Source organism: Mesocricetus auratus, unplaced genomic scaffold (assembly GCF_017639785.1).
Source record: "Mesocricetus auratus isolate SY011 unplaced genomic scaffold, BCM_Maur_2.0 Super-Scaffold_100125, whole genome shotgun sequence".
Taxonomy (NCBI): Eukaryota; Metazoa; Chordata; class Mammalia; order Rodentia; family Cricetidae; genus Mesocricetus; species Mesocricetus auratus.
Genome location: NW_024429248.1, coordinates 600249 through 625192, shown reverse-complemented (window position 1 = coordinate 625192; position 24944 = coordinate 600249). Strand labels below are relative to the sequence as shown.

The 24944-nt window shown below is 43.7% G+C and overlaps 2 long non-coding RNA genes and 5 other non-coding genes across 7 annotated transcripts in view; 3 read left to right on the top strand and 4 right to left on the bottom strand.

The window, feature by feature from the left end:
• Positions 1 to 24944, top strand: part of LOC110339510 — a 205045-nt gene that overhangs the window by 153756 nt on the left and 26345 nt on the right. The gene's annotated exons all lie outside the window — the stretch shown is intronic.
• LOC110339511 overlaps positions 412 to 24944 on the bottom strand; it is a 59136-nt gene continuing 34603 nt past the window's right edge. The window contains exon 3 of the long non-coding RNA XR_005873510.1: positions 412 to 1232. This is a non-coding gene — a long non-coding RNA (uncharacterized LOC110339511). The remainder of the gene's footprint in view (positions 1233 to 24944) is intronic.
• On the bottom strand, positions 3734 to 3805 carry Trnac-gca. Its single transcript has one exon. It is a non-coding gene; the product is annotated as a tRNA-Cys (tRNA).
• Trnac-gca lies at positions 9105 to 9176 on the bottom strand. The gene has a single exon. It is a non-coding gene; the product is annotated as a tRNA-Cys (tRNA).
• Positions 10877 to 10948, bottom strand: Trnac-gca. Its single transcript has one exon. It is a non-coding gene; the product is annotated as a tRNA-Cys (tRNA).
• On the top strand, positions 15424 to 15495 carry Trnac-gca. Its single transcript has one exon. It is a non-coding gene; the product is annotated as a tRNA-Cys (tRNA).
• On the top strand, positions 16377 to 16448 carry Trnac-gca. The gene has a single exon. It is a non-coding gene; the product is annotated as a tRNA-Cys (tRNA).

The following is a 24944-nucleotide window of genomic DNA, read 5'->3' as shown; positions in this document are numbered from 1 at the left end:
GACTAGTAATAATTAGTATAAAGGGAAGAAAGGGACACTGTAAACTCCCAATATTTGTGTGTGTGTGTGTGTGTGTGTATCTGAGCATGTGTATAGATGATGTGTTTGCACCTGAGGGCATGTGTATGCCATGGAGCATGTGGGGAGGTCAAAGGAAAGCCTGAAGTGCCACACCTCAACTCCTGCTTTATGTGAAGGACAGTCCTTCTTATTGCTTAAAACTGGGATATACACTCTAGGCTAACAGGCCATGAGCTTCCAGAATTTCCTGTCTCCAACTCCCAACTTTCCTTAGGACTGCTTGGATTATATACATGTTACTATAAAACTGGCTTTTTCATTTGGATATTATATATGCATATATATATATATATATATATATGAAAAACAAAGTCTCAAATTTGTGCAGCAGCAAGTGTCAGTGTCTGCTGAGCTGTATCACTAGACAGCATTGTGATAATTTGACTGTTTTCATGCCATCTTAGTCACTCTGCAGAAATTACTGAGGCCTCTGCACAGTGCAGGGGGTCTGCATGTTCCTTCTGTGTCTTCAGTAAAGACTGTAAAGCCTGCAGGCTGTGGAGCTGTCCATGGTACACACTGGAGTCCAAGAGTTGTCAGGCTTGGCTTGACCCTATATGGGGCTATGTAGCAAATGCTGTCTATGAAAAGTTGGAGTCTTTGGTCTATTCTGTGGAATGAACTTAAAACACTGAAGCATGGCTATCAGAGCATGGACCCTGACCATTTAGAAGAGGTGACAGTCAACAGCCTCCATTGGATGCCCACCATTCCAACAGTCAGCTTGGAATCCAGGAGGCTGTGTACTTCACCCCCACATCCTGGGATCCCCAATCTCCAGCTCTGGAGAATCAACTGGAGTTCTATAGTTTAGGCAGAAAAACACCTATCTTTAGGGTCATTGTCCACTGCCCTCTCCAGTGGTTGTGCTGGCTTCCAAGGCAGTTCTAGATGCAGATACTGGTTCATGCTACTGAAGCTGCCATGGCTGAGGATTAGGGAACCCACTCAACCTTCTAATATGATGAATTCTTGGTCACCTGGAAGATCTGGAATCCAAGGAACACACATAGCCAGCTGGGATGAACCTTACCCTGGTAAGCAGATGGTGAATCCCATTATACGATGTCGTCATTGTGGGGGTGGGCGGGGACCTGGAATACCACCAGCGACCAGGACATGGAAGATGGCCTTTGTTCTGGTTCCTGGGTCTATAAGAATCATTTGATCACATATCACAGGGCACATTTAAACCATGGACAAAGGATTAATAGGTCAAAGAGCAGAATAAGAAAAAAGGAAACCAATATAAGAGAAATGTCCACCAAGAAGAGGGAGATGGGACTGGAGGGCAGGAAGCTGGGGTGACAGCTCATGCTTAAGAGCACATGTTGCTCTTGAAGAAGACGCAGATTTGATTCCTAGCATCCACTTTGCAGCTCATAATAATTTCTAACTCCGGCTCTCCCAGGCTCCTTGGACACCAGACAGCCATGTGTTGTACAGACATACATGCAGGAAAAACACCCATACACAAAAATTAAAAAGAAATAAAGGACTGAAGGACATGTTGGTGGTGCAGCACAGGGTGGGGAGTGGGACAAACTGACCCAGTGACTTTGCATCAGAATGACAGGTGGTTTCTCTGCCATTCAGTGCAGACAGAGATCAAGAAGCCAATGTGACCAAATGGCTTTAATAAGCACCCATGTTTGACACGTGTGTGATAGATTTCTAGTGATTATATAAATACAAATGAGGAATGTGTTCAAGATAGTTGCTTTAAAAGGTCATACAAGATGATTCGTGTGAAGGATGGTAAAAAAATTAGGAGTGTACTTCCAAATTATATTCTATCTGGATCCACAATGGGTTCTGAGTTTTTTCCTATCAAAAAAGCCATTTGTTTTCAAAAACAAAAAAACCTTTAACTTTTAGTCTTGAGATGGCCACTATAATTCCTTAATCCCTTCTGCAGAGTTTTTTCTTTCAAGCCTTAAATTAGACAAAAAAGTGCCTCCAACTGCTGCACAAACTAAACAGCACAGAACTTGACTTATCCATCGACAAGTTGCTATTTAACCCTCTACAAACAGCCTTGGACTTTCAAGGTCTCTCTCATTGACACAAAGACCCTTCTACCTGGAATTAGATGGCCAGGTCTATCCCATCCCAAGACTTCTCCATATAAAGGGGGAGAATTCACGACCTAGGAAGTGTTAAAAGGCAGCTGCTGCTGGAAGATGTTGGTGCTGGCTGCTCATCAGTGTTAACACACACAGATGCTGGAGACAGGAGCAAAGACACAGAACACAGATGCTGGAGACAGGAGCAAAGACACAGAGCACAGATGCTGGAGACAGGAGCAAAGGTTCAGAGCACAGATGCCGGGCATACAGAAGTGGTGTGATGCAGCCTGTCCCCCCACGAGGTGCCCAGGAAATTCTGTAAGGCCGCTCTCCACTTACCAGTGGTCAGGAAGCCACTGGAAAGCTTTCACGGTGTCTAAGCCCCATTAAATTTTCTGGGGAAAGGCCTGGGAAGGAGACCTTTTACTGACCTTCAAGTGATTTGGGGTAAAGAAACACAATAATAAATCCTTAGAATTTACTGGTTGAAGGAGAAAATATTTTAACACTAGTATCTAGTAAGAATAAACCAAACATAGGTGTTTTTATAAAAGGTAAAAACTAGATATGGATTGGGGGCACCTGGGTTTGAACCAGAACCCTCTTGGTCTACCACTGAGCTACACCCCCAAGGTGACTGAATGTAGCTAATACTTCATTAGTACCTCTTCAACCTTGGATCCACACCCAAGATACCTACATGTTCATGATCTGCTGTTAATGATCCAGAAGTTGACAGGTTTTCTACACTGATGTCTCCCATCCCTCTTCTCATCTCCAGCTTTCACTAGGCCAATACACGCACACACACACATGCACACACACACATACACACACACTCACACACTCAAGGTGTGGTAAAGGCACCAACTTTGACCTTGAAAAGATGCCTGGCTGTGGGTTTTTCCATAAGTTCACACAAGGACATAGGACAAGACCACCTAGTCCTAGGTCATTGATGACCCTTAGATGAAGATCAGGGGGAGCCTTCTCCATAACCTAAGCCATCAGGAAGACACTGACTATTACATCCTATTTCTTTATTCAATAAACACTTGAGTAGCTTGCTAGTTTCTGAACCCTATAATCATCAGTGTTGAGTGCATACAGACATATAAGACATTGTCTCTTCACTTCAGAAAGTTTTATTTTAAACAGGAGACAACTAATGGGTGAAATGTTTCCACAGAGGTGGCAGGACCGGAAGGACAGAACAAGGAAACCACAGTGAGGAGCACCCTCCTGGGGCTCCAGAGGGGCTTCCACAGGAGATAAAGCAAGACCTACGGGAAGCTGGTTCTACACCAAGCGTCCTCTAAGCTCAATTTCCTGCAGTGAGTGAGTCACCTGGGCACAGCCTTAGAGGATAATCTATGCCTTAGCATAGGTGCCTGTGACCACAATGGACCTCAGAAAACAGCACACAGGTGGGGGCATGAGTAGCATCCAGCACCTAGGTGAACCAAGATCAGTAGGTAATACGACAACATCCAGGACAAAGGACAAGGTGGGTAACAGGGGTTTACTTGATTCTTCAAGGACCACACAATATTTTATGATCTGGCATCTACAAAAAATCCCAAAGGGGGCACCTGGATTTGAACCAGGGACCTCTTGATCTGCAGTCAAATGCTCTACCCCTGAGCTATACCCCCACCTATCTATTAATGTCTCACAGGCACTCACAACCTGCATGGCCACTCCCTGGCTGTTGACATCACAGGTAAACTTGCCAGTGCTCTGCATCATCTGCTTCCTCCTATGAGGCCCAGCCCTGGGCTGTCTCTGCACATGACTGCCATGTCCTCAGGAATGACTACCATCGCCCTGTCTGAAACCCTAGCCAAGGCAGGGACATTAAACTCAGAAGGCCTGCTGCTACAGCCTTTTTCAACCCAACTAAAGGAGCCATGGACAAATACGCTGTCTGCTTAGCTGACTTTTGGGGGCGAGGGGGAGGCAGGAGTGGACAAAAGGGAAAGTTCTCTGTCCACTGAGAACTCCTTGGTCAGACTCTCTGGGAGGGACCCAGAGTCTGATGTGTCTCTACAAGCGCTGTGGACAATTCTGATTGACACACTGTTGGGTGTAATTCCTCTTTTTCCTCTGCCTTTCTGTGCTGTAGATGTGAAATAAAAAGACAATGGTTAAAGTAAGCACGAATACAACACTCCTGCTTAATGACCAAGTCAAGCACAGTCCACAGGTATGACTAAGGACCTCTGGAAACCATGGTCACTCAAGCATGACACTGGACAGTGGTTGCTAACACGTGATCAGCAAGTGACAGAGTCTTGGAGCAGGGCTTCATTGACAAAGAGTCCCTGATTTTTACCCTGGTACCTGTGTAGAATCCCTCATTGGCACATGCCACTTAACACTGCCTCACCCAGGGATGTAGTACACATGGTGACTTCTCATCTCCAATGCCCTCCAGGACCTGAACCACCTCCTCCAGACAGGACACTATCAGGCTTGAGTTACTATATCCGTCCCATAGACCTGCATCAGGACACACAGAATCCATGGATGCCCAGAACCCTGCAGCCTTGGCTGCTCAGCAATGTGTGGGAAGGTGTTTTTATTTCTTTTGGCTTTTTATGCTTGTTTGGGGGTCTTGCCACTCAGATCCCAAGTAAATTACACACAGAGTCTTATCTTTGCTATGAATGCCCGGTCTTATCTTGGCTTGTTGCTTGTTAGATTTTTATTGGTGAAGATTACCATACACAGGATAGGGATGTCATAGGCTATTTTTAGTGGGTGAGAAATCACTTACAGGAGAATATGTAACCCAGCGTCAGCGCTCCGAGCATCCAGTCTGAACTGCCCTCCAAGACTCCACCGGAACCCGGAGAGATACCATGCATGCCTCTCCTGAGGCCTCTATCCCACATGCCCCATAAGCACCTGTGGTTATGACAAAACGTGGCCAGTGCCACAGGTACCTAGTAAGATCTCCCTACTGTTCTTCTTAATTTAAATTGTCCCATTTACCTTTCTTCTCTGGGCTTTTATCTTTCTTTCTTCTGTATATCTTACTTTCCTTCTTACCCCATGGCTGGCTGGGTGGCTGGTCCCTGATGTCCTCTTCCTCTGGTTCTCTCCTTCTTATTGCTCCATGTTTCTCCTTATGTTTATACTCTCTGCCTGCCAGCCCTGCCTATCCTTGCTCCTGCCTCACTATTGGCCATCCAGCTCTTCATTAGGACCACCTCGTATTTTAGACAGGCACAGTAACACAACTTCACAGAGTTAAACAAATGCAACATAAACAAAACTCACGCACCTTGAAATAACATTCCACAGCAGCAGTGCTTGGCCTCAGTTGGAGATCTACTGTGAGAGCTGGAGTTCAACTCTGCTTCCCTCCCATGGTTTTGTCTCCAAGTCCCCCACCCTTGATGTTCTCTCCCCACCGTTGTGGAATATAACTAAGCAAAGATGACTTACATTTGTTTGAGTTTGGACTAGTACTTTAACTATGTAAAGGCGTGTTGCATTTTTTTAAGTTGCCTTTGTTTAACTAGGCAAAGGTGTGTTACATTAGTTTATGATGCATGTTAAATTATGTAAAGACGTATTGCTGTTTTAGCCTAACTGCCTAGGGCACTTGATTAGGATAATAAAAATCTGAATGGCCAATAGCTAGAAAGAGGAGGGATGGGTAAGGCTTATGGGCAGAGAGAATAAATAGAAGAGGAAGAGACCAGAGAATAAGAGAGAGAGGGAGACCCCCAGAGGCAGACAGCCAGGCACTCTCCACCAATCAGACACAGAGTAAGAATGGAAGTAGGACATACAAAATGAAAGAAAAGTAAAAATCCTAGAAGCAAAAAAACAAAAATGAAGAGAAATGGGTCCAATAAGTACTGAGAGCTAGTTGGGACAAGCATGCGATAAGGCTGAGCGTTCATACCTAATAATAAGTCTCCATGCCATGATTTGGGGACTGGCGGCCAAAAGAAAGCCTGCTACACTCTGCCTCGCTCCAGCCCTCAGCAGAAGCTTGTACTGGGAATCATCTCTGGGCTTTTCACCCTCTGCTCTCCTGCCTTATCATTTTCTGCTCCTATAATTGACAGAAAAATCTCAAAGTCAGAGAGATTTTAGCCCCATGCTTGCCGTAATCCATCAGCTCAGCATCAGGAGGGATCAGGTACTCAGAGCTCAGCTCACAGACTGCACTGAAGTGGGGTCAGGTATCTGTGCCATGAGGACCCTTTCTCTGGAAGCATCACAGTGAGGCTAAAAGACCACACAGATGCCAAGGATGTAGGAGAGGAAGGACCACAGCCAAAGGATGTAGTGTGTGGAAAACAGAGACTGGGGAGGATATCAGGGAGGCTATAGCACAACTTTTGTGATTGGCATAAGATGATCATGGCAATCACAGAATGCTTCTTCTTGGGAAAATATTCATTCAAATTTATCTAGTAAACATACCTCCAGTGTATATTTCACCCATAGAACAGGAATTTACCAAAGTAGTAAAACCATTACCTCAAAACCAGGCTCAGATCAGCTGTCTCTGCTGGTTTTTGCCAGACCATTCTTTGCCAATTTGCTCATCGCTCCTCTCTCTCTGTCACTGGGTTCCATGGGTTCAGTTCAGTGTTTAAGTGTGGGTGTTTGCCTCTGCTTCCATCAGTCACTGGATGAAGGTTCTAAGATGGCTATAGACATCAAGTTCATTATCAGGAATGGGCATTTAAGGTGGTGTCTCCACTATTGCTTAGCTTGCCAGTTGGTGTCATCCCTTTAGATCACTAGAAGTCACCCTGGTGCCTGATCTGTCTTCTCACCTATGATTCCCTCTTCCCCCTATTCTACCCCCGCCCACTCAACTTCCTATTCCCCCATGACCTACTCTCTCTTCCCCTTCTCCCCCTCTCTTCTTCCCAGCTCCCACTCCCCCCCACCCCTCACCGTGTTCCCAATCTGTTCAGAAGATCTTGCCTCATTCCTCTTCTCTTGGGTACCATGCATATCTCTCTTAGGTTCTTTCCTGATTCCCAGACTCTGTCAGTGGAAGTGCAGACTGGCCCTATCCTGATCCATGTCTAAAATCCATATATGAGTAAGTACATACAATGTTTGTTCTTTTTGTGACTGGGTTACCTCACTCAGGATGGTTTCTTCTAGTGCCATCCATTTATCTGCGAATTTCAAGATTCCATTGGTTTTTTTCTGCTGAGTAGTACTCCATTGTGTAAATGTACCACATTTTCTCTATCCACTCTTCAGTTGAGGGGCATTTAGGTTGCTTCCAGGTTCTGGCTATTACAAATAATTCTGCTATGAACATAGTGGAGCAGATATCCTTGTTGTATGAATTTGCATCTTTTGGATATATGCCCTGAGTGTGAGAGTCAGTGAGGTGGCCTGGGCAACTTCTAGGGCCCTGGGCAGTAGATCAGTGTTTATCCCTGGCATACAAACGGACTTCATATGTCTGTAACACAAAGAGGGATGCTCTCTCAGCCTGGACTCTTAGGGGAGTGCCTGGACCCTGCCCTGAGTGAAATGACAGACTCTGGATATCCCCTATGTGGAATGAAGTGGGGATAGGATGGGAGGCTGGGGGGATGGTGTGGGGGGTGTGGGAGGAGGGGAGGAAGAGGGGACTGGGATTGACATGTGAAGCAAGCTATTTAAAATTAAAATAATAAAATAAAAAACAGGCTCAGGAGCCTCACTGATGAATTTATACAAATATATAAGCAAATAATATGAACAGAAGATTACCACTGCTCAATGCACTGTGGAGTCAGCACAACCTTAATATCCAGTCTTCTAGTGTCTCTCTGTCTCTCTCTGTCTCTCTCTCTGTCTCTCCCTTTTTCTGTCTGTCTCTCTATCTGTCTAGAAATAGAATGTGTGCAGTTGTTATTTAGTAACTGGTAACCATCAGCCATCCCCAGGGTATCAAAGGAATAATCCAGAAGATCCCTGGTATCAGCATTGGATCTTCCTAAGCACTGTCACTTGTTACAGGAAAAGGGTCATGTCAGACAAGGAACTTGTATTTCAAGATTGGGGAGATGGACATCCTCCAAAACTCCACTGGAGTCTGTCACAAGAGACAAGGACACTGTGACCCCAGCACTGTGCTGATTTGATTCTGTGTTTGATCTTAAAGAGTCTCGGTCTCTCTGGAGAAAGAAGTGAGGCCATCAACACAGAGTGTATGTGTGTGGGGTGTCTGCATGTCCCCTCTGTGTCTTCAGTACAAACAGCAGACAGAGGAGCTGTCCATGGTGTGCACCAGAGACCCAGCACGGTCAGGCTCTGCGTGGCCCTTCACACTGAGCTGTAGCAACAGCTGCCAAGAAACTCGGGGTCATTGGTGGGAAGTTTATTACAAGGAGTAGCATTTGAAACATGGACTCATGGGTGCCCCAGCACAGATGTTGAGCCTTTAGAACAGATGCCAGTCAGGAGCCACCATTGGATGCAAACGAGACCCATGAGCATTACCCCTGTGAGCTATGGAATCCATATGATCTACAGCTCTGATACATGACATCTGGAAGCCTGGGATCCCACATCACCACCTCTGATGAGCCAATGGATGTCTCCAACTACGGTGGAATACCATTCCTGTATCCCCCACTCCATTTTCTTTAGATTCCTTGGCCTGCTGCCCACTGCATCTGTGTGTTGACTTCCATACACTGGCTGAGAACCACCGATGGTTCTTTAAAATTAAACGCCACAATTCTAGGTTTATAGTACTCACAATGTTTTCTAAAAATGCTGAAGAGTTGATCAGTTTGAAGACTTGAGATACAATGAACATATATACACAACCAGCTGTCACATACATACACTAGTGAGGGATCTGATGGGTGATGACAGAGACCTGTTCAAACTGCGTGACTCCACAGCCATATGAGATAGGAGGTCTATAATTTGAATGTGGTCAGCTAGTTTCCAAAAAATCATGTGGAAAGGGGGCACCTGGATTTGAACCAGGGACCTCTTGATCTGCAGTCAAATGCTCTACCCCTGAGCTATACCCCCACCTGTCTATTAATGTCTCAAAGGCACTCATAGCCTGCATGGCCACTCCCTGGCTGTTAACATCACAGGTACACTTGCCAGTGCTCTGCAATCATCTGCTTCCTCCTATGAGGCCCAGCCCTGAGCTGCCTCTGCACATGACTGCCTTGTCCTCAGGAATGACTACCATCCTCTTCCTTAGATCCTAGCTGATACAAGGACATTAAATTCAGGAGGCTGCTGTTACAGCCTTCTTCAACCCAACCAAAGGAGCCATGGACAAATACACTGTCTGCTTAGCTGACCTTTAGGGGTGAGTGAGAGGCAGGAGTGGACAAAAGGGAAAGTTCTCTGTCCACTGAGAACTCCTTGGTCAGACCCTCTGGGAGGGAGCCAGGGTCTGATGTGGACAAGCTCTGTGGACAATTCTGACTGACTCACTATTGGGTGTAATTATATTCCCAAGCTATACCCCCATTGGTACCAGAGTACCCAGTTAATAAATTTCATGGGTGGTGATATGTTTTCACGATAACATTAAACTACAGATCCTCTGAGACCTACTTCCCAGAAGCAGCCAGACCTGACTGGTGAGATGCCTTCCTCAGCTCTGCAGCTCTCCAGGTCCATAACTTTTTCTTTTAATTTTTATTTATTTTTTTCTCACACAGTGCATCCCAACCTCAGCCTCCCAACCCTCCAGCACTGCCAGTCACCCCTCATGAACCTCCCTGCCCTCGAGAACGACTACTCTCCATTTCCCTTCAGAAAAGAGCAAACCTCCCAGGGATATCAATGAACACAGCACAATAAGATGTAATAAGACTAGACAAAACCCTCATATCAAGGTTGGAAGAGGAAACCCAACAGGGAAAAAGGGTCCTTAGAGCATGGAAAAGAGTGAAAGACATCTGTACTCCCACTGTTAGGAGTCCCACAAAGACCCCAAGCTATACAACCTTAGCATAAATGCACTGGACCTAGCACAGTTCCCTGCAGGTGCCATGATTGTCTATTCAGTCTGTGAGCCACATGAGTTGATTCTGTGGGTCATGTTCTCCTAGTGTGCTCCACCATCTAGCTCCTACACTCCCCCAGACACCCCCTCCACCCTCCCTGAAGACAGAATGAGCTGCCACTCAAGGATCTCACAGGGCCCTAGCCAGCACTGGCAGCAGCAACACTGCAGGATCCCTGTCTCCCTGGTACAGCAGCTGAGCCAGGCTTTAGAAACTTTGAAGATGAACCAAGTGAGCTGAGCAGTGAGCTATGGAAGGGAAAGAGCTCACATGGGAAACTCCCATCCTCCACAGACAGCCCTGTTCTGAGCTTTGTCTTCTTAGTTCTGACCACATGTTCAGCAGACAGCATGGAGGGAGATCATTTATGATGTGTGTTTCTTTTCTGTTCCCTGGACACTGTCTGTCTGTGTGGCTGCAGTGCCTGGAAACTTCAGAAGAATTCTCCATCATAGTCCTTGCCTTCTCATTAAGAACCCAACACAACCAGAGAAACTACATATATGCAGAATGGAGACATCTAATAAGAGTAGGAGGGACATTGAGCTTGTGACAAGAGGCAGCCATCCATCCACATGATGAGCTGGCCAGTAGCTTCCCAGCTCTGCTTAGGCCCGTGAGTGGAATAAACAGAAGAAACATAGGACTGAGTGTGTGTGTGACAGTTCTATAAATAAAACCATAAGTAAATAAATTTATGGTAGGGGGCACCTGGATTTGAACCAGGGACCTCTTGATCTGCAGTCAAATGCTCTACCCCTGAGCTATACCCCCTCCCTCCCAGAGAGCTTTAATAGGTCCTTTTCAACTTCATATTCATGCTCAACCTTCATAAATTTATACATTATACTTGGAAATACCAGCACAATGCCTCCACAAACACAGCCCAGACAGGTTTCTCTCCTGTCTCCAGTATAACCGACTCTGCCTCCTATAGTCATGTCAGCTCACTCACACACACAGATCAGCCTGTGGAAACAGCACAATTGGAGACAGAGAGGCATAAGCCAATACAAAGGACCTTAGATTTACATGTACGACTTCTTCAGTTCTATTCAAGCCCTCAGTGTGAAGAGATCTTGCCTAACTCCTTTGGAGAACTATGTGGTACCCACATGTGATGACATCTCTCCAGCCTATGGGTGATCTGTGTGTTAGCCCTGAGGGTGGTTTCTGAGTAGATGGAGAAGATTTCTCTTCAGGCCTGAGTTAGTCATCGAGGAGCTAGGACAGCAGACCAGGAGGACACAGAGGGTCAGGGAATGCTGAAGCTGTGGTCTCCACCCTGGCCTTCTGGTCTATCACAACACAGACTCATTTCCATATGCTTTAATCAACATGCATGGTACAATTCAATTATTTGGAAAACTCATTTTAATGTAAAAGATTATTGAGAGAAACAAATACAATGCCTCTCCAAATTCTTTTATTGCTCCTGTCACCCAAAGGAAGCCATTCTCTCTTCTCTCTCTGTGTACTTATATAAAATACATACAGCGTAGTATGTTTTATTTAATCAGGTACACATATCAGTAACTGACTGACTTATACATGCAAGATGTAATTTTCATACCTTCTTTCCTTCTCATTTTCCCATTGTGTTCATGTCCCAACCATGACTGTCTATGTTTTTATTATGATAATTTATTAACACCATATATGGTGGATGTGTGTCATTCTACACAGGAAGAAGACATCTGGTAGAACTTTTGATATTCCTGAAGCTAATGGCAGCCTTATGATTAAACTGTTTCATTTCCTTTAGATATGCACATTTTCCACAAACCTTAGGTTCTCTATGAAATACTTTTCAGAATAATTTTCCATACATAGATCATCAGACAATGAGCGTTTCTACTTTGTCTTCCAGGAGTGACCTGGACTCCTGATCCTTCTGTTCTGGTTGACCCCCAAAGGTCTCTTAGATGATCAAGGCCCTGTGACTTCCTTCACTGTCACCATGACATCCTTCTTTCTCACCATCTCTTCTGTGTGGAAGTCTCTTTCCCAGATTCCAAGTCCTTGAATGTCTCTCAACAAAACGGCATTCCTTCGTTTGAGAGATGAACCCTCCTGTGAGAGGTGAATGGAAGTAAAATTTCCAGCCTTTGTGCCCCTCATGTGACCTGTAATTCTTCCCACATACTATGCTGATAATCTGGATATTTGATTTAAAGATTTTCATAAAATAATGTGGCTGGGAGAAAGAGAACAGTGCCTATAGGTTGATATGTTTGCTTCCTACTGGTTGACTTTTTAGGAATGATTGGGAGGTGTGGATTGTTGGAGGAGATGTGTCACTGGAAAGGGGGTTTATGGTTTCAAAATCCCATATCAGGCCCAATCTAACTCTCTGCCTCCTTCTTGTGGATCAGATGTAAACTGTCCGTTACTGCCTCAGTGTGATGCCTGGCTACCAGACCATGTTTCTCACCATGGTGATCATAGACTAACCTCAGAAATTGTAAGCAATCCCTCCCATTAAATGCTTTCTTGATAAGTTGCTTTGATCGTGGTGTATTCATGGCACTAGAACAGTACAGTAACTACTTATGTAACATTATAACAACACATAGTACTAAGTGAGCGATTGATATCAGGGCCTGAGTTATTGCTATGACAGACTTGACCATGCTGCTTGTTGGAGGATTATGGAAGAAGAAGGGACTTTGTATTAGAAAAGCATTTGAATGGGTTAAGTGGGGCTTAATATACCATGCTAATAGGAGCTTGGAAACGGTGCTCAGAGCAATGTGGCTGTAGAGGTCCAGGTCAAATGCTTTAAACAGGAAGAACTTGGTGATCATGATACTTTGGCAAAGAATGTGGCTGCTTTCCTTGTCTTAAAAATCTGCCAGAGACTTAAGTACAGAGTTTTAGACTAACATTGTCAGAGGAGATTCCAAGACAGCCTATTGTTGACTGTGTCATGTGGTTATGGCTTGTCACTTTTATACAAATCTGCAAGAAAAGGAGCAAGAGGGGCAAAGCAAATACAAAACGGACGACAGTTTCCTGGGAGTCATCCATCACCTTTGGCTCTTACAACCTCTCTGCCTCCTCTTCAACAAAGAACCCTGAGACTTGAGTGGAAGGGGTTGATGAAGGCATCGCATGTAGGACTGAGTGCTGCAAAGTCTCTCATTCTCTATGCATTGTTCAGTTGTGGTTCCCTGGGTTAATTTCCATATAACTGCGAGGAGAAGCTTCTCTGATGTGGACTGGCAAAGCACTAATCTACGGGTATAGTAATATGTCATTAGGAGTAATTTTATTTCTCTGTTCACTCAGCAAAAAAAAAAGTAGTGGTTTCTCCAAGTTTCCATGCCCTGGTTAGTCTCAGATGCCATTTTAGCAGTGTCAGATATGTGTTCCATCTCATGAAATGGGGCGTAAACTCAAATTTATAAAAGTTGCGGTTATGCTGGGTGGTGGTGGCACCTACCTTTAGTCCCAGCATTCTGGAGGCCTGAAGCTGGTGGATCTATGAGTTCCAAGCCAACCTGGTCTAAAGAGCAAGTTCCAGGACAGCCAGGACTACACAGAGAACCCCTATCTCAAAACAAAAAAACAAGTAATATTGATAATAAATTAAAAGTTGTGATTACTCCCATAACATCCATGTCAATATTGAACCAGTATGTCTTATAGGAAGATGAGTGTCATAGGTAACAGGGCTTGTATTTGGGTGATATTGATGATTACCTTTCTCCTCTGGTAGTGGGTGGACCTTCCAGCACCATGAATATGTCAATATGAATGAACAAATTGAGCACCAGCTTAATTTATCCATGTTTTACAACATGAGTAAGTGTTGGCTTCCAAGAATCAGTCAACTTCAAGATGAAGCAATCCTATTCTTAAGTATCTATCCAAAGGATTTTCTATTTTACTGGAAAGTTACTTACTCATGCATTTTCACTGCTGCTCTGTTCATAATAGCCAGAAATATGAAACATGCTAGGCATCCATCAACTGATAATTGGATAATGAAAGTGTGGTACACATACGCAATTGGTTGTTATTTGGCCGTTAAGAAAAAAATGAAGTTTTAGCCAGGCATTGGTGGCGCACGCCTTTAATCCCAGCACTCGGGAGGCAGAGGCAGGCGGATCTCTGTGTGTTAGAGGCCAGACTGGTCTACAGAACAAGTTTCAGGACAGCCTCCAAAACACTACAGAGAAACCCTGTCTGGAAAAAAATTGAAATTTTAAAAATTTCAGGAAAATGTTTGGTGCTAGAATCAACCATTCTGAATGATGTTCAAATAATCAAAAAAGGCAAATATTGCATTTTTCTTTTATATGTGAATGTGAGCTTTTAAACATTTGATCTGTGAGTTGCATCTCAAATAACTACAGGGGTTAGGTGTCTATTAAGGATTCATGTGGTAGGAGAGGATCATCCAAAGAAGGGAAAATACAATATATCACTATAGAGAGAAAAGGGGAAATAAGAATAGAAGATTTAAATAGGAAGGGGATGGGAAAGAAGGAGAGAGACAATTTGCAATGGTCTTTTGAAAAACGGATATGGAAGCCTGCTACAATAGAGTTTTCCTAAAATACGTACCTGTATGAAATGAATTTAAATGCCACCAAATAAAACCTCCAGGGCCAGGAATCAGTTATATCTGGCTGAGCTGGTGGCCAAGTGGGTCCCATGAGCCCCAATAAGCATCACCATCTATGCAAAACCTGATGGTAAGACCTTATAGCTGAGGGGGAAAATGTGTTTCTTTGAAAATATTTTCATTAGTTTTTCAGAATCTCATACCATGTATTTTGATCGTATTCACCTTCAACACCTTCTTTTAACTCCTCTTAACAGAGCTGTCCCACCTTTACACCCCTAGCTTTGTGTCCTCCAGTTTGTACTATGCACGAAATTCTGGGTGTGGGGCCATCCACTGGAATATTGTTGACATACCATGAGTCACACCCTTTAAAAAACTGTTTTCTCTCCCTCATAACCCATCAATTGCTTAAGACCCAACCCTTTGAGCTTGACTTTACACGTAGATGTGTAGGAGGAGCTGCATGCAGTCTTCTGGGCATCGTTCCTTCTGTCCCAGCTGTGAACTGGGATTGGAGGGCACTGGTCATGAGGAGGAGTCAGACCGGTGTGCAGTTGACTCAGGGCTGGGCCTCACAAGGGGAAGCAGATGACAGCAGAGTACTAGCAAGTACACATTCAGGGAGTAGCCATGCATGTTCAGAGATGTTTATTAGATACGCATGAAGCAGATGGGGGGCATAGCTCAGGGGTAGAGCATTTGACTGCAGATCAAGAGGTCCCTGGTTCAAATCCAGGTGCCCCCTTCCTATGTTTTAGATACAAGAGGTCAAATCTGAAGTATTGGTTAGCACAGAGCTGACCAATGTACTGTGTCCCCTGTGCCCAGTACTCTGTTCAGGCAGGGTCCCTGCTCTCTTCTCTGAGAGGAGCTAGTCCAGGACTCTGAGAGGAGCTAGTCCGGTCACACTCATCTTGTGGCACAGGCTGGCCTCCAAGACTGCACAGGGCTCAGTCAGAGCAGGAAGTCAGCAGAGAGGAGTCTGTGAAGTTGAGGAGTGGGATTCTTACTGTCAACCCCTTGGGAAGGCTCTGCTGAATCCCACAGAAACTGTGTGCCTTACATGCCATCTACCCCCACTAGTCTGTGCTTTGGCTCCTGCTCCTTCTGAGGAAAGACTTGGTCCGTGAGTTTGTCTCCTATTGAGACTAAGACTCTGAGAAAAGGAAAAAGACTGACCTCACTTTGTTTCCTCAGCACGGCTCATAGTGACCAGAATGTAAGAGGCCCCATGGGTGTTTGTTGAGTGAATAAATGATGCAAAGGGCACCCTTCTGATATCTTGGAGGACAGATAAAGTTCACTCTGGGCTACAGCTTTGGTCCATTGAAAACCCATCAGCTCTTGTTTTGGTCACTTATAGAAATTATGTGTGAACTCAAGGAAAGCACCACAGTTAAGTGTCCTTTCCAGGGCCAAAGCTCATGTCTTTAGCACACCTGAGAGAGAGGGCATTGAGATGGCTGCCTAAGGTTGCAGAGGAGAGGAGTGGAGGGCAGACCTAAATAGAACAGTCTTGCAGGTCAAGATCATTAGGAGGAACCAGTAGATCCTGAACACATAGGGAGCCTGGGTGTGATGCCAAGGTGGAAGAGTTGCTAATGAGAGGTTACCTTACCTATAAGTGGGGGTATAGCTCAGGGGTAGAGCATTTGACTGCAGATCAAGAGGTCCCTGGTTCAAATCCAGGTGCCCCCTTCTTAAATATGATTTTGGAAGTTAACTTACCACATTAAACGTGGCGAGGACCTCAGTGAGGCAAGGAGGTCTCCATTAGTTGAGTTTTCTTAAATAAACTCCAGAGCCTCTCCCTCTCTGGGCTCCATAATACAGAGTAATTTGATGTCCTAAATGAGGATATAACTTAGTCTCTTAACAGAATTCTCACCCAAGGGTGCAAACGCTCATGACTTTGACTCTACACTCTACCCCCATTAGCACAATGATCAGAGACTGAAAATGATGGGAGGACAAAATACAAGAAGGAAGATGTGAGCGTCCATGAGACTTTTGCAAGTACTCAGCACAATGGATGAAAAATGAAGTAGCGAATGTCAAAGAAATCTAACTCCAAATGGAAGATCATAAAAACCCAGGCTATATGGAACAGGTGATGTAGAGATTATCGAGGTAGTTAACCTTTTAGCAGGTCTTGACACTAAGAGACAATAAGAAACGTGTTTGGGGCCCCAGCACGCCTTTGACCAACAACTCAAAGGGAGGCATCCCAGGCCTGGAACTGAATGTTTTATTTGGACATCTATGGCTTCTCAGATGAGCATAATCCCCTATATAGGCCAATTCCAATTAAACTCTGTTGTCCCAGAGACCCTCCAGGACAATATGGGCCATGGTCATTGCTCTCAGTTTCCCACCAGAATTTGCTGAGAAAACCCTATGTGTGGTTTATTAGTCACAGGACATGGGGAACCAAGTTGGTACTGACCAGGAAGCTTCCTTCCTGTTGACTAACTTTCATCAAGCTGGAAGGTACTTTGTAAAGTCACCAACTGTCTCACCCAGCTGTGGACTCTGTGAATTGCAATAGTGACCTACCTGCATGCAGGTTATGAGGGTAACTGCCCCCGTGTCTTGGATGTGAGGCCTGCTCCTCACAAGGAAACAGACACGTGGTACTGCAAATCTATGAACACATGGCAGGTAGGGTAAGGTAGACCAGAAGCAAATGTTCTTGGTCCCCACTTGGGAACCCCTAAGCCAGATTCTCTGGGAACAGGAGGATTTGAGGATGACCCCTGTCTCTAAGACACTCTGGGGAGGATTCATACTCATGGGTTGTTTATAGCTATTAATTTTATATAAGCACTTTCCATGCTATAGATGTGGAAAACATTGGAATAATCAGGCCCAAACACGCCAAGCCTCAACATGACCAAGTCATAGCAGGGTTCACATTTAGGAGTAAGGGCCCATCATACCTGCCTTCTTGAGCAGGGATGGAGCAGACTCCATTGTCTTTCTTCTTCCTCCCTCTTAGTCTCCATTTGCCAAATAATTTAATGTATCAGAAGATAAACCTGAAGAACTGAATCCATTCTCAGAATTGTGGTGAAATGAGAATCAGAGAATCTGTGGTCTCAGAAGCATAACCTGGACAGTGATGGACCCAGCAGCGTACAGTCTTGAGTCAGGAATTGCCAGACATGTAGGCAATGGCTCTAACAGTGATTTTTGCCCTTGTACCTGAGTAGACTCTCCTCATTACCGCATTCCTGCACTGCCTCACCCAAGGACATAATATTCTATGTGACTCTCATCTCCTGTGCCCTGGGGAACCAGACTCACCATGAATAAAAGTAGTATTAAGAAGAGATTAGGTGGTGGCGCACGCCTTTAATCCCAGCACTCGGGAGGCAGAGGCAGGCGGATCTCTGTGAGTTTGAGGCCAGGCTGGACCGATAGCCTCCAAAACAATACAGAGAAACCCTGTCTCGTAAAACCAAAAAAAAAAAAAAAAAAAAAAAAAAAAAAAGAAGAGATTAGGGGCCGCCTGCCTGTGCTTGGGGTCTGTCATGGCGCCTTCCATCCTGACAGAAGGAGCCAACATACCCCCATCATCCTAGTATCCTGCTCCACCCACAAGAGTAAATCTACCAGGGCCTGTTTCCAGGCCACACATTCCAGTGCCTGAGGTCTACCACTGGGGCTTCCATTCATCCCGGCAGGATCCAAAGCACCCCAGCATCCTAGTCCATTTCTCCACCCAGGAGACCAGAAGAGGAGAGCTACCAGAGCATTGGACTTGCCTACACCCTCTGGAAGGGAACCCTGCTCTCATACCCACCAGGAGAGGAAGGGGCACTTTCTATACCCACTGGAAGAAGGGATGGGAAGGAGACAATATAAAAACACACTCAGCAACGGAAAAACCAGTATGACACCGTCAGAGTCTACAGACCCTACACCAGAAAGACTTAAACATCCCAACACAAATGAACAGAAGAGAATGACATTAAAAACAACTTCATGAAAATGATAGAGGCCCTCAAAGAGGGTATGAGAAAATCCCTTAAAGATATGGAAGAAAAAACAGTCCAAAAAATGCAAGAAATGGAGGAAAAGGCAAAGCAAAATTGCAAGAAACAATTCAAGAAATGCAAGGGCTGAAATCTGAAATAGAAATGATAAAAAAACACAGTCTGAAGGAATGCTGGAAATAGAAAAGCTGGGCAAAAGGTCAGGTACTACAGATGCAAGCATAATCAACAGAATAAAAAAGATGGAAGAGCGAATCTCAGGTGTTGAAGATACACTAGAAGAAATAGATTCATACACCCAAGAAAATTTTAAGTCCAACAAATCCCTAACACAAAATATCCAGGAAATATGGGACATCATGAAAAGACCAAACCTAAGAATAATAGGTATAGAAAAAAGTGAAGAGACCCAACTCAAAGGGGCAAAAAAATGCAACAGCAGATCTGGATCCCAGCCCAACAGGATTCAACCTGCCCAGAGACTGCCAGCTACCAAGTCCCATTCTACTCCCACCAGACAGGCAAGGCAAGGGTCCAGCCTACCCAGAGTTTGCCAAGGTCCCAATACTAGGACGGCCTCCATTCACGAAAGAGAAAAGCCACCAGGGTATTGGACCTGCTCCTACCAACTGGAAAGGAACTGTGATCACATACTCACCAAAGGAAGATAAGATTCCTTCTGCACAAACAGGAAGAAATGATGGGAAGGAGACTATATAAAAACACACCCACCAACAGGAAAACCAATATAACACCGCCAGAAACTAGAGAATCTACACCCACATGACCTGAACAGCCCATTGCAGAAGAAGCAGATGGGAAAGACCTTAAAAACAACTTCATGAAAATGATAGAGGCCCTCAAAGAAGATATGAGAAAACCCTTAAAGACATGGAAGAAAAAAGAAACCAAAAAATGTAATAAATGGAGGAAAAAACAATCCAAAAATGCAATAAATGGAAGAAAAAACAAACCAAAAAATTCAACCAATGCAAGAAAGAGAGGAAAAGACAAAGCAAAAATTACAAGAAACATTTCAAAAAGTGCAAGGGTTGAGCTGAAATAGAGACAATAAAAAACATAGTCTGAAGGAATGCTGGAATAGAAAAACTGGGCAAACGGTCAGGTACTACATATATAAGCATAACCAACAGAATACAAGAGATGGAGGACAGAATCTCAGGTGTTGAAGATACACTAGGGGAAATAGATTCATCGACCAAAGAAAATCTTAAGTCCAACAAATCCCTAACACAAAATACCCAGGAAATATGGGACACCATGAAAAGACCAAACCTAAGAATAATAGGTATAGAAAGTGAAGAAATCCACTTCAAAGGGGCAGAAAACATATTTGACAAAATCATAGAAGAAAACTTTCCCAACTTAAAGAAAGACATGTCAATGAAAAGTACAAGAAGCTTACAGAACACCAAATAGAGTGGACCACAAAAAAAGTCCCCTCGCCACATAATAGTAAAAAGCCCAAACATACAGAATAAAGAAAGAATATTAAGAGCAGCAAAGGAAAAAGGCCAAGTAACATACAAAGGAAAACCTGTCAGAATCACACCTGACTTCTCCATGGAAACTCTGAAAGCCAGGAGGTCCTGGATAGGTTCTACCAACACTAAGAGACCACGGATGCCAGCCCAGACTGCTATACCCAGGAAAGCTTTCAATCACTATAGATGGAGAAAACAAGATATTCCATGACAAAACCAGATTTAAACAATATGTATCCACTAACCCAGCCCTACAGAAAGTTCCAGAAGGAAAACTCCAACCCAAGGGAGTTAACTACAACCAGAAAAACAGGCAGTAGATAACCCCACCTTACCAACAGCCAAAAGAAAAGAGGTAGAAATCCACATATAATTCCACCATCATCAACTATTTCAAAACAAACAAGAATGAGCAATCAATGATCATCAATATCCCTCAATATTAATGGTCTTAAATTGCCCATAAAGAGACACAGGCTAACAGAATGGATTCGAAGACAGAACCCATCCTTCTGCTGCATACAAGAAATACACTTCAGCCTCAAAGACAGGCATTACCTCAGAGTAAAGGGTTGGGAAAAGATTTTCCAATCAAATGGACCCAAGAAACAAGCGGGGGTAGCAATCCTAATATCTAACAAATTAGATTTTAAAATAAAATCATCATCTCATCACAGGAGAAATCTACCAAGATGAAATTTCAATTTTGAACATCTATGACCCAAATACAAAGGCACCCACATTCATAAAAGAAACATTACTAAAACACAAATCACATATAAAGCCCCACACACTTATAGTGGGAGACTTCAACACTCCACTCTCACCACTAGACAGGAATACCAGAGAGAAACTTAACAAAGAAGCAAAGGAACTAATAGAAGTTATGACCCAACTGGGATTAACAGACATCTATAGAACATTCCACCCAAATACAAAAGAATATACCTTCTTCTCAGCACCACATGGAACCTTCTCAAAAATCGACCATATACTTGGCAACATAGCAAACATCATCAAGTACAAAAAAATTGGAATAACTTGATGCACCTTATCAGACCACCATACATTAAAATTAGAATTCAACAACACAATTTGAAGAAAACCTACAAACTCATGGAAGATGAATAATGTACAATTGCACCATTCCTTGGTCAAAGAAGAAATAAAAAAAGAAATTAAAGAATTTCTAGAATTCAATGAGAATAAAGACAAAACATACCCAAACTTATGGGACACTTTGAAAGCAGTGCTAAGAGGAAAATTCCTAGAACTAAGTGCCCGCATGAAGAAACTGGAGAATAGTCACACTAGAGAATTAACAGCATAACTGAAAGCTCTAGAACAAAAGGAAGCAAACTCACCCAAGAGGAACAGATGCCAGGAAATAATTAAATTGAGGGCTGAAACCAATAAAGTAGAAACTAGGAAAACAATACAAAGAATCAATATAACAAAGAGTTGGTTCTTTGAGAAAATCAACAAGATAGACAATCCTTTATCCAAACTTACCAAACCGCAGAGTGTGAACATGCAAGTTAACAAAATCAGAAATGAAAAGGGGGACATAACAACAGACAGTGAGGAAATCCAGAGAATCATCAGGACATACATTGAAAAACTATAATCCACAAAATTTGAAATTTAAAGGAAATGAACAATTTTCTGGATAGATATCACTTACCAAAATTAAATCAAGAACAGATAAGCAATTTAAATAGACTTATAACACCTAAGGAAATAGAAGTGGTCATCAAAAGTCTCCCAACCAAAAAAAAAAGGCCAAATGGCATCAGTGCAGAATTTTACCAGAAATTCAAAGAACAGCTTATACCAATTGTCCTCAAAGAATTCCATGCAATAGAAGCAGAGGGGTCTTTTTACCAGGCTTCCATAACATTGATACCCAAGTCACACAAAAAACACAACTAAGAAAGACAACTTCAGACCAATATACCTCATGAACATTGATGCAAAATATACTCAATAAAATACTGGCAAATCGAAACCAAGAACACATCAGAAAACTCATCCACCATGATCAAAGGCTTCATCCCAGGCATGCAGGGTTGATTCAACATATGAAAATCCATCAATGCAAACCACCATATAAACAAGCTGAGAAACAAAAATCACATGATCATCTCACTAGATGCTGAAAAAGCCTTTGACAAAATCCAACACCCGTTCATGAGAGAAATCTGGGATAACAGAAACATACATAACCATAATAAAAGCTAATACAGCAAACCAACAGACAACATCAAACAGAATGGAGAGAAACTCAAGGCAATTCCTCTAAGATCAGGAACAAGACAAGGCTGTCCCCTCTCACCATACCTCTTCAATATTGTACTCGAAGTTCTAGCTAGAGCAATAAGACAACAAAAGGAGATCAAGGGTATACAAATTGGAAAGGAAGAGGTCAAACTTTTACTATTTGCAGATGATATGATAGTTTACATAAGTGACCCAAAAAACTCTACCAGGGAACTCTTACAGCTGATAACCTTCAGCAGAGTGGCAGGATACAACTCAAGAAAATCAGTAGCCCTATTATATACAGACGATAAAAGGGCTGAGAAAGAAATCAGAGAAACATTACCCTTTACAATTGCCACAAACAACATAAATACCCTGGGGTAATGCTAACCAAACAAGTGAAAGGCCTGTATCACAAGAAATTAAAGAAGATACCAGAAAATGGAAAGATCTCCCATGCTCTTGGATAGGTAGGATCAATGTAGTAAAAATGGCAATCTTGCCAAAAGTAATCTACAGACTCAATGCAATCCCTATCAAACTTCCAGTACAATTCTTCACAAACATTGAAAGATCAATTCTCAACATTATATGGCCCTGGTCCAGATGAAATAACAGACTCTGGAGATCCCCCATGGAGGGCCTCACCCTCCCTGGGTGAGGTAATGGTGGAGATCTAGGGGATCTGATGGAGGGGCAAGGGAGGAGGAGTGGGAGAGGGAGCTGGGATTGACACGTGAAGCAAGCATGTTTCTAATTTAAATAAAAAATATAATGGAAAAAAACGAAGAGATTAGGACACTGTAATCTCCCAACACTGGTGCTTGTGTGTGTGTGCGCGCGCGCGTGCGCCCATGCGTGCATGAGCACCCGTGCACACACGCATATATATGGTGTATGTGTTTGTACATGAAGGTGTTTACATGCCATGGAGCATATGGGGAGGTCAGAGGAAAGCCTGGGGTATCAGACCTCATCTTATGCTTTGTTTGAAGCCCCCCTTATTGCTTGAAACTAAGATGCACGCTCTGAGCTCACCAGTCATGAGCTTCCAGAACGATCCCCTTGATTCCAATGCCCATATTTCTTTTTTTGTTGTTGTTTTGTTGACAGGGTTTCTCTGTAGCTTTGGAGGCTGGCCTTGAACTCAGAGATCCTCCTCTGCCTCCTTAGTGCTGGGATCAAAAGAATGTGCCACAACAACCCAGTTCAATTTGCATATTTCTGTAGGAGTGCTTGGATTACGTGCATGTGCCTCTACATCTGAATTTGTGTGTGTGTGTGTGTGTGTGTGTGTGTGTGTGTGTGTGTGTGTGTGTGTGTGTGTGTGTGTATCCAAACTCAGATTCTCAGTGTTGTGCTAATTGCCTGCTGAGTCATCTCACTAGACAGCATTGTGGTAATATGACTAAATTTGATTATTGTTTTCATGCCATCTTAGTCACTTTGCAAAAATAGCTGAGGCCTTTGCACAGTGCTGCAAGTCTGCATGTTCTCTCTGTGTCGTCAACAGACTCTGCAGGCTGTGGAGCTGTCCATGGTTTGCCTTGGGACGCCAGAGCCGTCAGGCTTCGCCTGGCCCTACACATGGAATGCTATGAAAACTTCCAATCTCTGGTGGGAATTTTGTTCTGAGGAGTTAAACTTAAAATACTGAAGCATGGCTGCCACAGCGGGAATCCTGACCAATTATAAGAGGTGCCAGCCGTGCTGGAGAGATGGCTCAGCGGCTAAGAACACTGGCTAGTCTATAATGAGATCTTGTGCTCTCTTCTGGCCTGTAGGGATACATGCTTACAGAACACTGTATACATAATAAATAACAATTAAATAAAGCTATGGGATGCCCACCAGACCAGTGTCAGCCTGGAATCCGGGGCTGTATGCTTCACCCCCATAGCCTTGAATCTCCAATCCCCAGCTCTAGAGAATCAACTGGAGTTCTCCAGTTATGGCAGAAAAACACCTCGCTCTTCACCACCACCACCCCATCATCATCTTTAGGGTCATTGCTGGTTGTTATGCTGGTTTCCACACACAGTTCTAGATACAGAGACGGGTTCATTCCACTGAAACTGCCATAGCCTAGGATAAAACGATAAAATGCCCGGGCAAAAGGTAAGTGAAAGAAGGGATTTAGGTTAGTTCACATTTTCAGCATACACTCCCATATTCCAGGGAGGTCAAGGCAGCAGGAACTTTAAGCAGTTAGTCACATCACGTGTACCATTAACAGCAGAGAAAAATAAATGCACGTGTGCTTGTTAGTGCTAAGCTCAATTTCTACACTCATACAATCCAGGACCCCTGCCTAGGGAATAGCGCTGTGTCTTCATACATCAATCGACTTAATCATCAAGACACTCCCCTACTGATAAGCACACAGGACAACCTGATCTAGACACTGTATCCTTCACTGAGACTTTGTT